The sequence below is a fragment of the Pseudochaenichthys georgianus genome, unplaced genomic scaffold (assembly GCF_902827115.2).
Source record: "Pseudochaenichthys georgianus unplaced genomic scaffold, fPseGeo1.2 scaffold_1620_arrow_ctg1, whole genome shotgun sequence".
Classification (NCBI taxonomy): Eukaryota; Metazoa; Chordata; class Actinopteri; order Perciformes; family Channichthyidae; genus Pseudochaenichthys; species Pseudochaenichthys georgianus.
This window is the reverse complement of record NW_027262438.1, coordinates 1-12,500: the sequence shown is the minus strand read 5'-3', so window position 1 is coordinate 12,500 and position 12,500 is coordinate 1. Positions and strand designations below refer to the sequence as shown.

The window sequence follows — 12,500 nt, the reverse complement described above, 5'->3', positions numbered from 1 at the left end:
GGGGTATGATTCTCGCTTTGGGTGCGAGAGGTCCCGGGTTCAAATCCCGGACGAGCCCAAGACATCTACATAGGTGTGGAACAGGTTTAGTTTAGGTATCAAAAATTGTTCGTGTCTGTGCCCTGCTAGAAACCTAATATTGAGTTCGGGCAAATAATGATCAAGGCTCATCTTCTGTGTAGAGAAGCCATTCATTTTCATCCAAGCTGTGTTCATTGAGGACAAAGTGCAATTCATGGAAAAGTGTTTTCCATTGTCATTTAACCAGGCTATCGTGTGGAAGACAGACAAACATTTATTTTGTAATGGTTCGTTGGTCTAGGGCAGTGTTTCTCAAACTTTTTCATACCAAGGACCACTTAACCAATAAAAAAAAACTCGCGGACCACCTAACTCCACAAATATAAAAATACACATGGTTTTTATAGAACAGATTACAAATCGCCTGAACATGGTACAAACAGGTTGCAACATGTGTGACGAAGGTGTTGCACTGGGCTATATCATGCAATCAAAAGTGAAACTTAAGCTCGCTCCATTGCGGAAATATTCCTGCGAGAGTGCGGAAAACTTAAATGTATTTATTTCAAATGTTACCAATATACTCACAGACCACTAGGGGGCACTCACGGACCACACTTTGAAAAACACTGGTCTTGGGGTATGATTCTCGCTTAGGGTGCGAGAGGTCCCGGGTTCAAATCACGGACGAGCCCAAGACATCTACATAGGTGCTGAACAGGTTTACTTTAGGTATCAACAATTGTTCGTTGGAAGCAATGTGTAATTCACAATGGCATCAATGCTGTGCCCTGCTAGAAACCTAATGTTGAGTTCGGGCAAATAATGATCAAGGCTCATCTTCTGTGTAGAGAAGCCATGCATTTTCATCCAAGCTGTGTTCATTGAGGACAAAGTGCAATTCATGGAAAAGTGTTTTTCATTGTCATTTAACCAGGCTATCGTGTGGAAGACAGACAAACATATTATTATGTAATGGTTCGTTGGTCTAGGGGTATGATTCTCGCTTAGGGTGCGAGAGGTCCCGGGTTCAAATCCCGGACGAGCCCAAGACATCTACATAGGTGTGGAACAGGTTTAGTTTAGGTATCAAAAATTGTTCGTTGGAAGCAATGTGGACTTCACTATTTGATCAATACTGTGCCTTGCTAGAAACCTAATGTTGAATTAGGGCAAATCATGATCAAGGCTCATCTTCTGTGTAGAGAAGCCATTCATTTTCATCCAAGCTGTGTTCATTGAGGACAAAGTGCAATTCATGGAAAAGTGTTTTCCATTGTCATTTAACCAGGCTATCGTGTGGAAGACAGACAAACATTTATTTTGTAATGGTTCGTTGGTCTAGGGCAGTGTTTCTCAAACTTTTTCATACCAAGGACCACTTAACCAATAAAAAAAAACTCGCGGACCACCTAACTCCACAAATATAAAAATACACATGGTTTTTATAGAACAGATTACAAATCGCCTGAACATGGTACAAACAGGTTGCAACATGTGTGACGAAGGTGTTGCACTGGGCTATATCATGCAATCAAAAGTGAAACTTAAGCTCGCTCCATTGCGGAAATATTCCTGCGAGAGTGCGGAAAACTTAAATGTATTTATTTCAAATGTTACCAATATACTCACAGACCACTAGGGGGCACTCACGGACCACCAGTGGTCCGCGGAAAACACTTTGAAAAACACTGGTCTAGGGGTATGATTCTCGCTTAGGGTGCGAGAGGTCCCGGGTTCAAATCCCGGACGAGCCCAAGAACATAGGTGTGGAACAGGTTTAGTTTAGGTATCAACAATTGTTCGTTGGAAGCAATGTGTACTTCACATTTTGACCAATACTGTGCCCTGCTAGAAACTTTATGTTGAGTTGGGGCATATAATGATCAAGGCTCATCTTCTGTGTCGAGAATCCATCAATTGTTATCCAAGCTATGTTCATTGAGGACAAAGTGCAATAAACAGAATATCGTTGGGAAGACCAAAAAACCACAATTTTCATGGCTCGTTGGTCTAGGGGTATGATTCTCGCTTTGGGTGCGAGAGGTCCCGGGTTCAAATCCCGGACGAGCCCAAGACATCTACATAGGTGTGGAACAGGTTTAGTTTAGGTATCAAAAATTGTTCGTGTCTGTGCCCTGCCCTGCTAGAAACCTAATATTGAGTTCGGGCAAATAATGATCAAGGCTCATCTTCTGTGTAGAGAAGCCATTCATTTTCATCCACGCTGTGTTCATTGAGGACAAAGTGCAATTCATGGAAAAGTGTTTTCCATTGTCATTTAACCAGGCTATCGTGTGGAAGACAGACAAACATTTATTTTGTAATGGTTCGTTGGTCTAGGGCAGTGTTTCTCAAACTTTTTCATACCAAGGACCACTTAACCAATAAAAAAAAACTCGCGGACCACCTAACTCCACAAATATAAAAATACTCATGGTTTTTATAGAACAGATTACAAATCGCCTGAACATGGTACAAACAGGTTGCAACATGTGTGACGAAGGTGTTGCACTGGGCTATATCATGCAATCAAAAGTGAAACTTAAGCTCGCTCCATTGCGGAAATATTCCTGCGAGAGTGCGGAAAACTTAAATGTATTTATTTCAAATGTTACCAATATACTCACAGACCACTAGGGGGCACTCACGGACCACCAGTGGTCCGCGGACCACACTTTGAAAAACACTGGTCTAGGGATATGATTCTCGCTTAGGGTGCGAGAGGTCCCGGGTTCAAATCCCGGACGAGCCCAAGAACATAGGTGTGGAACAGGTTTAGTTTAGGTATCAACAATTGTTCGTTGGAAGCAATGTGTACTTCACATTTTGACCAATACTGTGCCCTGCTAGAAACTTTATGTTGAGTTGGGGCATATAATGATCAAGGCTCATCTTCTGTGTCGAGAATCCATCAATTGTTATCCAAGCTATGTTCATTGAGGACAAAGTGCAATAAACAGAATATCGTTGGGAAGACCAAAAAACCACAATTTTCATGGCTCGTTGGTCTAGGGGTATGATTCTCGCTTTGGGTGCGAGAGGTCCCGGGTTCAAATCCCGGACGAGCCCAAGACATCTACATAGGTGTGGAACAGGTTTAGTTTAGGTATCAAAAATTGTTCGTTGGAAGCAATGTGTACTTCACATTTTGACCAATACTGTGCCCTGCTAGAAACTTTATGTTGAGTTGGGGCATATAATGATCAAGGCTCATCTTCTGTGTCGAGAATCCATCAATTGTTATCCAAGCTATGTTCATTGAGGACAAAGTGCAATAAACAGAATATCGTTGGGAAGACCAAAAAACCACAATTTTCATGGCTCGTTGGTCTAGGGGTATGATTCTCGCTTTGGGTGCGAGAGGTCCCGGGTTCAAATCCCGGACGAGCCCAAGACATCTACATAGGTGTGGAACAGGTTTAGTTTAGGTATCAAAAATTGTTCGTGTCTGTGCCCTGCTAGAAACCTAATATTGAGTTCGGGCAAATAATGATCAAGGCTCATCTTCTGTGTAGAGAAGCCATTCATTTTCATCCAAGCTGTGTTCATTGAGGACAAAGTGCAATTCATGGAAAAGTGTTTTCCATTGTCATTTAACCAGGCTATCGTGTGGAAGACAGACAAACATTTATTTTCTAATGGTTCGTTGGTCTAGGGCAGTGTTTCTCAAACTTTTTCATACCAAGGACCACTTAACCAATAAAAAAAAACTCGCGGACCACCTAACTCCACAAATATAAAAATACACATGGTTTTTATAGAACAGATTACAAATCGCCTGAACATGGTACAAACAGGTTGCAACATGTGTGACGAAGGTGTTGCACTGGGCTATATCATGCAATCAAAAGTGAAACTTAAGATCGTTCCATTGCGGAAATATTCCTGCGAGAGTGCGGAAAACTTAAATGTATTTATTTCAAATGTTACCAATATACTCACAGACCACTAGGGGGCACTCACGGACCACACTTTGAAAAACACTGGTCTAGGGGTATGATTCTCGCTTAGGGTGCGAGAGGTCCCGGGTTCAAATCCCGGACGAGCCCAAGAACATAGGTGTGGAACAGGTTTAGTTTAGGTATCAACAATTGTTCGTTGGAAGCAATGTGTACTTCACATTTTGACCAATACTGTGCCCTGCTAGAAACTTTATGTTGAGTTGGGGCATATAATGATCAAGGCTCATCTTCTGTGTCGAGAATCCATCAATTGTTATCCAAGCTATGTTCATTGAGGACAAAGTGCAATAAACAGAATATCGTTGGGAAGACCAAAAAACCACAATTTTCATGGCTCGTTGGTCTAGGGGTATGATTCTCGCTTTGGGTGCGAGAGGTCCCGGGTTCAAATCCCGGACGAGCCCAAGACATCTACATAGGTGTGGAACAGGTTTAGTTTAGGTATCAAAAATTGTTCGTGTCTGTGCCCTGCTAGAAACCTAATATTGAGTTCGGGCAAATAATGATCAAGGCTCATCTTCTGTGTAGAGAAGCCATTCATTTTCATCCAAGCTGTGTTCATTGAGGACAAAGTGCAATTCATGGAAAAGTGTTTTCCATTGTCATTTAACCAGGCTATCGTGTGGAAGACAGACAAACATTTATTTTGTAATGGTTCGTTGGTCTAGGGCAGTGTTTCTCAAACTTTTTCATACCAAGGACCACTTAACCAATAAAAAAAAACTCGCGGACCACCTAACTCCACAAATATAAAAATACACATGGTTTTTATAGAACAGATTACAAATCGCCTGAACATGGTACAAACAGGTTGCAACATGTGTGACGAAGGTGTTGCACTGGGCTATATCATGCAATCAAAAGTGAAACTTAAGCTCGCTCCATTGCGGAAATATTCCTGCGAGAGTGCGGAAAACTTAAATGTATTTATTTATTTCAAATGTTACCAATATACTCACAGACCACTAGGGGGCACTCACGGACCACCAGTGGTCCGCGGAAAACACTTTGAAAAACACTGGTCTAGGGGTATGATTCTCGCTTAGGGTGCGAGAGGTCCCGGGTTCAAATCCCGGACGAGCCCAAGAACATAGGTGTGGAACAGGTTTAGTTTAGGTATCAACAATTGTTCGTTGGAAGCAATGTGTACTTCACATTTTGACCAATACTGTGCCCTGCTAGAAACTTTATGTTGAGTTGGGGCATATAATGATCAAGGCTCATCTTCTGTGTCGAGAATCCATCAATTGTTATCCAAGCTATGTTCATTGAGGACAAAGTGCAATAAACAGAATATCGTTGGGAAGACCAAAAAACCACAATTTTCATGGCTCGTTGGTCTAGGGGTATGATTCTCGCTTAGGGTGCGAGAGGTCCCGGGTTCAAATCCCGGACGAGCCCAAGACATCTACATAGGTGTGGAACAGGTTTAGTTTAGGTATCAAAAATTGTTCGTGTCTGTGCCCTGCTAGAAACCTAATATTGAGTTCGGGCAAATAATGATCAAGGCTCATCTTCTGTGTAGAGAAGCCATTCATTTTCATCCAAGCTGTGTTCATTGAGGACAAAGTGCAATTCATGGAAAAGTGTTTTCCATTGTCATTTAACCAGGCTATCGTGTGGAAGACAGACAAACATTTATTTTGTAATGGTTCGTTGGTCTAGGGCAGTGTTTCTCAAACTTTTTCATACCAAGGACCACTTAACCAATAAAAAAAAACTCGCGGACCACCTAACTCCACAAATATAAAAATACACATGGTTTTTATAGAACAGATTACAAATCGCCTGAACATGGTACAAACAGGTTGCAACATGTGTGACGAAGGTGTTGCACTGGGCTATATCATGCAATCAAAAGTGAAACTTAAGCTCGCTCCATTGCGGAAATATTCCTGCGAGAGTGCGGAAAACTTAAATGTATTTATTTATTTCAAATGTTACCAATATACTCACAGACCACTAGGGGGCACTCACGGACCACCAGTGGTCCGCGGAAAACACTTTGAAAAACACTGGTCTAGGGGTATGATTCTCGCTTAGGGTGCGAGAGGTCCCGGGTTCAAATCCCGGACGAGCCCAAGAACATAGGTGTGGAACAGGTTTAGTTTAGGTATCAACAATTGTTCGTTGGAAGCAATGTGTACTTCACATTTTGACCAATACTGTGCCCTGCTAGAAACTTTATGTTGAGTTGGGGCATATAATGATCAAGGCTCATCTTCTGTGTCGAGAATCCATCAATTGTTATCCAAGCTATGTTCATTGAGGACAAAGTGCAATAAACAGAATATCGTTGGGAAGACCAAAAAACCACAATTTTCATGGCTCGTTGGTCTAGGGGTATGATTCTCGCTTTGGGTGCGAGAGGTCCCGGGTTCAAATCCCGGACGAGCCCAAGACATCTACATAGGTGTGGAACAGGTTTAGTTTAGGTATCAAAAATTGTTCGTGTCTGTGCCCTGCTAGAAACCTAATGTTGAGTTCGGGCAAATAATGATCAAGGCTCATCTTCTGTGTAGAGAAGCCATTCATTTTCATCCAAGCTGTGTTCATTGAGGACAAAGTGCAATTCATGGAAAAGTGTTTTCCATTGTCATTTAACCAGGCTATCGTGTGGAAGACAGACAAACATTTATTTTGTAATGGTTCGTTGGTCTAGGGCAGTGTTTCTCAAACTTTTTCATACCAAGGACCACTTAACCAATAAAAAAAAACTCGCGGACCACCTAACTCCACAAATATAAAAATACACATGGTTTTTATAGAACAGATTACAAATCGCCTGAACATGGTACAAACAGGTTGCAACATGTGTGACGAAGGTGTTGCACTGGGCTATATCATGCAATCAAAAGTGAAACTTAAGCTCGCTCCATTGCGGAAATATTCCTGCGAGAGTGCGGAAAACTTAAATGTATTTATTTCAAATGTTACCAATATACTCACAGACCACTAGGGGGCACTCACGGACCACACTTTGAAAAACACTGGTCTTGGGGTATGATTCTCGCTTAGGGTGCGAGAGGTCCAGGGTTCAAATCACGGACGAGCCCAAGACATCTACATAGGTGCTGAACAGGTTTACTTTAGGTATCAACAATTGTTCGTTGGAAGCAATGTGTAATTCACAATGGCATCAATGCTGTGCCCTGCTAGAAACCTAATGTTGAGTTCGGGCAAATAATGATCAAGGCTCATCTTCTGTGTAGAGAAGCCATGCATTTTCATCCAAGCTGTGTTCATTGAGGACAAAGTGCAATTCATGGAAAAGTGTTTTTCATTGTCATTTAACCAGGCTATCGTGTGGAAGACAGACAAACAATTATTATGTAATGGTTCGTTGGTCTAGGGGTATGATTCTCGCTTAGGGTGCGAGAGGTCCCGGGTTCAAATCCCGGACGAGCCCAAGACATCTACATAGGTGTGGAACAGGTTTAGTTTAGGTATCAAAAATTGTTCGTTGGAAGCAATGTGGACTTCACTATTTGATCAATACTGTGCCTTGCTAGAAACCTAATGTTGAATTAGGGCAAATCATGATCAAGGCTCATCTTCTGTGTAGAGAAGCCATTCATTTTCATCCAAGCTGTGTTCATTGAGGACAAAGTGCAATTCATGGAAAAGTGTTTTCCATTGTCATTTAACCAGGCTATCGTGTGGAAGACAGACAAACATTTATTTTGTAATGGTTCGTTGGTCTAGGGCAGTGTTTCTCAAACTTTTTCATACCAAGGACCACTTAACCAATAAAAAAAAACTCGCGGACCACCTAACTCCACAAATATAAAAATACACATGGTTTTTATAGAACAGATTACAAATCGCCTGAACATGGTACAAACAGGTTGCAACATGTGTGACGAAGGTGTTGCACTGGGCTATATCATGCAATCAAAAGTGAAACTTAAGCTCGCTCCATTGCGGAAATATTCCTGCGAGAGTGCGGAAAACTTAAATGTATTTATTATTTCAAATGTTACCAATATACTCACAGACCACTAGGGGGCACTCACGGACCACCAGTGGTCCGCGGAAAACACTTTGAAAAACACTGGTCTAGGGGTATGATTCTCGCTTAGGGTGCGAGAGGTCCCGGGTTCAAATCCCGGACGAGCCCAAGAACATAGGTGTGGAACAGGTTTAGTTTAGGTATCAACAATTGTTCGTTGGAAGCAATGTGTACTTCACATTTTGACCAATACTGTGCCCTGCTAGAAACTTTATGTTGAGTTGGGGCATATAATGATCAAGGCTCAGAGAATGGGTGGGGGGAGTTTGTTTAATGGGCGAGACAGGGGACCATGGGGATTAAGCTCCCCCCAGCTGGAGGCTTTAGAGGAAAGGCTGGGGGCTGTCCTGTTAATTCAAGTGGGCTTAATAATGCCTGTGCCCCCTCTGCCCCTGACCCTCCCACCACTACATCAGATCTGGGAGGAAACACATGATAAAGGGAGACAAGCAGGAGGAGGGGAAGGAGGAGGGAGTGTGTCAGTGCGTGTGTGTGCGTACAACCTGTGGCCATCTCTACACTGGAGCATGGGCTCGGGGGACTGCAGAGAGATTTCGCCTCCATATTACTTCGCTGCTCTCCGGCTTTGGCAACGGGCCTTTCTGTTGCTCCACTTTCACACCACAGCCAGCTTTGTTGGAGCTGCATTAGGATTAATCAACACCCAAAACAATATGGCAAATGCTATCAACTGGGTCAAGCGCTGTGCCACTATCAAATTAGGCTTTTTCCTATTAAACCAATGCACTGTGCCCGGAACAGTGGATTAGAAATGCAGTCTTTGACTTTAAAAGCTAGATGAATCCTCCCTAAACCTGGGTCTACTTTGTGTCTAAAAGGGACAACTATCTGACATAAGCAAAACCAATGCAATGTTTCTACATCCTCGCAAATCTATTAAAAAGGGAATAACTAACGTCTGAGCACACAATATCTACCCAAATAAAGAACAAAATGTCAAACTGTGGATGACGGAGATTAACCCGTAAAGAGCATCTGTAAAGAAAGCCAATGGGAAAGAATGACCCGCGTGTTAAAGGTCCCATGTCATGGCCATTTCCACTGACCATAATTCCATTGTTGAGGTCTACTAGAATAGATTTATACTGTGCAATTTTCCAAACTCACATTGGTTTCGCATACAGCATCTCTGTAAAGTATGTGTATTCAGCAGTATTCACTCTCTCCACTAAACGGCTCGTTGCAGCTCCCCCCCCCCTCCCTGTGAGCCCAGTGTGCTCTGATTGGTCGGGACCAGTCGGGACGTTGTGAATCGCGCTGAGCTCCGTGGAGGTGTGATTTCCTTGTTTCGCGATACACAGCGAAACACAGCCAAACTCACCATGAGCACACACAAAGTCACAGCCGAAGTAAAAACAATAAGTGTGGCTTGATATTGAGTAAGAAAAAGGTTGATAAACGCTGTGAGAATGGGTCTGCAGAGAGAATTTCGCCGCGATCCCAACTGTCAGTTATCAGCCTGCAGCCAGGGAGGAGATATCAGCTGAGCTGCCTGCACCGAGTGTGAGGAAGTCCGTGGATTGGTCAATTTGGACGTAACAGCTCCGCGGACGTAACGGCTCCACGGATTGGTCCATTTCGTTCCGGGGACGACATGACATCATGATGTCCCCGGAAGAATCAAATGGACAGTGATGTATCTCCAACGAGGCGTTTTGGGGAGGTATTTTCTGTGTTAGAGTTTTACTCGCTACAGGGTGTACTTTGAGGGTTTTGACTCTGCACACCGTTTACATGCATAAAAACCTTCATAACACACAAGGGGACGGGTAATAACCGGAAAAGCATGACATGTCACCTTTAAGGCCCGGACACACCAATCTGAGTAGGGCGTGTCGACGCTCATCGCCGGGCTGACGCCCATCGACGGCCAAAATCGGCTTGGTGTGTCCGGGCCTTTAGACAGGAACATCTCTCTTGTTTCTAAGTAAGCATCAGCTAAAAGCCGTGCATGAGGCTCTTTATCTTACACTTTAATTTACAAAAAAAATAGCTTTGAGTATCCAAGCAAGGCAAACATCTTCTATCGGCTTCTCTAAAACCCCCATGAAAAGCTTATACATAATTGTAATGCAGTTGTGACCACGCATCACCACCGTTGCCAAATCCTCTTCTGCTTTAAATCCTCACACGAGAGGATCCTTGATTGTGCCTTCCATGGTGGGAATGTAGCGCTTTTGTTCACATCACACTGAATTTTAACGCTAATGGTACTGCAGAGAGAACAAAGGAAAAGAGAAGGAAAGCATATTTGGTGCTGACCGAGTCATTTTGAGAGATCCATCATCTGTCATTATGAGACAGTGCTGTTACTCTCATCCTCCAGCTCCTTATCTTTGACACTCATATCTATATGAGTGTCACATATGCTCCCCATCCTCAGGCCCCTGTGACAGGAGCAGCTGAGGAGGAAGAGGATTGAAGAAGAAGACGTGTGTGTACTGTATATTTATGTTTTAAGCCAGAGGAGAGGGTGTGGGGGGGGTCGACACACAGGTGTATTTGTGGAAATGGCTTGTTGTAGCAGGTTAAGGCTGAAGCAGCTGCAGAACGAGGGAAGAGACATCCTAAATTCCCAAACCCCATATTTAATCCTGTGTGCCGGGTCTTAATGCTCCAATCAAGCAGCATAAGGGCACTCAATTGGATTAGAAAAATAACCTGCTCTCAGAAAGGCAGGCAGGCGGCAGCTGCTCTCACCTTGGAGAAGGTGAGTGATTTCTCACCCCATCAGGAGGTGCCTCACCCAGAGGAAAGAGGGTGGTAAAAACAGGGCTCTTAAGTGACATTTCGTCCCAGTAATTTGCTCAATTAAGTGAAGCAATATATTATCTTAAAATAATTATGGAACAGAATATTACAAATATGGCCGCAGTTCTGTTTCGACAGCCTAACTTGAAGAGCAAAAATAACAAGACTAACTCCACTCCTTAATTGGGCTTGTCAACTAGCCAGAAGCTTGCTCGTCATACCTTGTTCTACCAAAAATGATTCCATATATGGAAGTCTTTTTATATAAATGTGTTTCGACTTTTGAGTTGTATGATGAAAAGGAAACAATAGTCCCCAAAGTATTTTGCACCCTAACTATGTTTTCCCTTTACACCTGAAAAAGTGGCTTTTTATGTGAATCAAAAAGGACTTCTTTGATTGAAGATATGTTTACAGACGAAAGCAAAAGTAGATTTTTTTGATTTTCCGTTTGAATTGTTCCTTTAAAAACACAAACAAAATCCTCTTAGATCATCAATTTCAGAACACTTAAGTTAAACTCAGTAGGATGAGCAGCTTATACAGGATTTCACTTATCTGACAAGCCAGGCCAGAGGTTCACAAATCCTCACATCCTGCTGTCTGAAACACACATGAGCTGACTCCCATCAGCAGCAGCAGCAGCACAATCAGGCTGCCACACACACTGGCTGCCAAAGGGCAAACACATTCATGTCACAAAGACTTTCAGGTTCTAGCTCCGGTAAACAGCTCTTCTGCTTTGAGTAGTAGAATAACTAGCGGTGGAGACAAGACGTTGCCAGGGAGAAGCAGTGGGCACAGTCCCTGGCGACATAAAATACTTTCTGCTGTTGTGTTTACCTGCGCTGCACTGACATGCACACACACATTTTTGTTAGATTCGCCCTTGCAAAGGAAAGGTGAAATGGCAGCCAAAACCAGAAGGTGAAAATACAGGCTAGTCACTACATGTGGGTTCCTTTTGGCACAGTAAGAAGTCAATTAAGTTGAGTTATTTATTCAATTTTAAGTGCCGGGAAAAAAAACGCCAAAAGTTTTGCTAGGCGATTAATCCAAGAAAGAAAAATCGAAACATTTGTTGGTCAAAGCTTCTCAAATCCAATGATTTATGCTTTTTGTTGCAGTACCAGGTTATAAAAAGGAGTATTCAAGGGTGTTTTTATTTAAAATGAAGGCGTCTTCAACTGTTTTATGGCATATATATATAAAAAAAAACGATTAATCCATTAAATCAGAAAATAGTCAAACAAGTAAACAAGTAAACATCAGACAACGTAACATATAGGGTTTTCAGTAACAAAAAGCAAGGCTAAAAAGCGAAGATTAATGTCGGCACGAAACTCTCTTTTCGCGATACTCTTCATAGGTCTTGCCCGTTTGCCATTAGTCTGCACAACATAAATAAATGTTGCGTCTTGCAAAAACACGGTTAAATATTGCTAAACGAAATTACTTGCGATAAATCGATATAAAGTGCACTTTCTGTGAATTCCAGCAAATTGCTAATTGAATTATAGAAATAAAAAGGAGATTATTCCCATCATTCTTTTACTCTCTCACACAAACTAAACTACTGAATTGCTGAAATAATAACTTCTGCAAAGTTGTAATGACAGACATATCTGCATATTTTCACGGTGACAAGTAACACAATTCAGGAAGTCACTTAACATAAATGTTTGACCAATGGGCTGAGAGCCCTCATCCCTGATGAATACATGCCCTGG

At 42.4% G+C, this 12,500-nt stretch overlaps 9 non-coding genes across 9 annotated transcripts in view; all 9 read left to right on the top strand.

Annotated features, from left to right (window-relative positions):
* The window catches only part of trnap-ugg (transfer RNA proline (anticodon UGG)), a 72-nt gene extending 14 nt beyond the window's left edge, over nt 1-58 (top strand). Inside the window, exon 1 of the tRNA in view lies at nt 1-58. This exon is cut by the window's left edge and continues 14 nt beyond it. This is a non-coding gene — a tRNA (tRNA-Pro).
* A 940-nt stretch (nt 59-998) lies between these two features.
* On the top strand, nt 999-1,070 carry trnap-agg (transfer RNA proline (anticodon AGG)). Its single transcript has one exon. It is a non-coding gene; the product is annotated as a tRNA-Pro (tRNA).
* Nucleotides 1,071-2,023: 953 nt separating this feature from the next.
* trnap-ugg (transfer RNA proline (anticodon UGG)) lies at nt 2,024-2,095 on the top strand. The gene has a single exon. It is a non-coding gene; the product is annotated as a tRNA-Pro (tRNA).
* A 926-nt stretch (nt 2,096-3,021) lies between these two features.
* On the top strand, nt 3,022-3,093 carry trnap-ugg (transfer RNA proline (anticodon UGG)). The gene has a single exon. It is a non-coding gene; the product is annotated as a tRNA-Pro (tRNA).
* Nucleotides 3,094-3,343: 250 nt separating this feature from the next.
* On the top strand, nt 3,344-3,415 carry trnap-ugg (transfer RNA proline (anticodon UGG)). The gene has a single exon. It is a non-coding gene; the product is annotated as a tRNA-Pro (tRNA).
* A 903-nt stretch (nt 3,416-4,318) lies between these two features.
* Nucleotides 4,319-4,390, top strand: trnap-ugg (transfer RNA proline (anticodon UGG)). The gene has a single exon. It is a non-coding gene; the product is annotated as a tRNA-Pro (tRNA).
* A 925-nt stretch (nt 4,391-5,315) lies between these two features.
* trnap-agg (transfer RNA proline (anticodon AGG)) lies at nt 5,316-5,387 on the top strand. The gene has a single exon. It is a non-coding gene; the product is annotated as a tRNA-Pro (tRNA).
* Nucleotides 5,388-6,312: 925 nt separating this feature from the next.
* trnap-ugg (transfer RNA proline (anticodon UGG)) lies at nt 6,313-6,384 on the top strand. Its single transcript has one exon. It is a non-coding gene; the product is annotated as a tRNA-Pro (tRNA).
* Nucleotides 6,385-7,323: 939 nt separating this feature from the next.
* Nucleotides 7,324-7,395, top strand: trnap-agg (transfer RNA proline (anticodon AGG)). The gene has a single exon. It is a non-coding gene; the product is annotated as a tRNA-Pro (tRNA).
* The last annotated feature ends 5,105 nt before the right edge of the window (nt 7,396-12,500 follow it).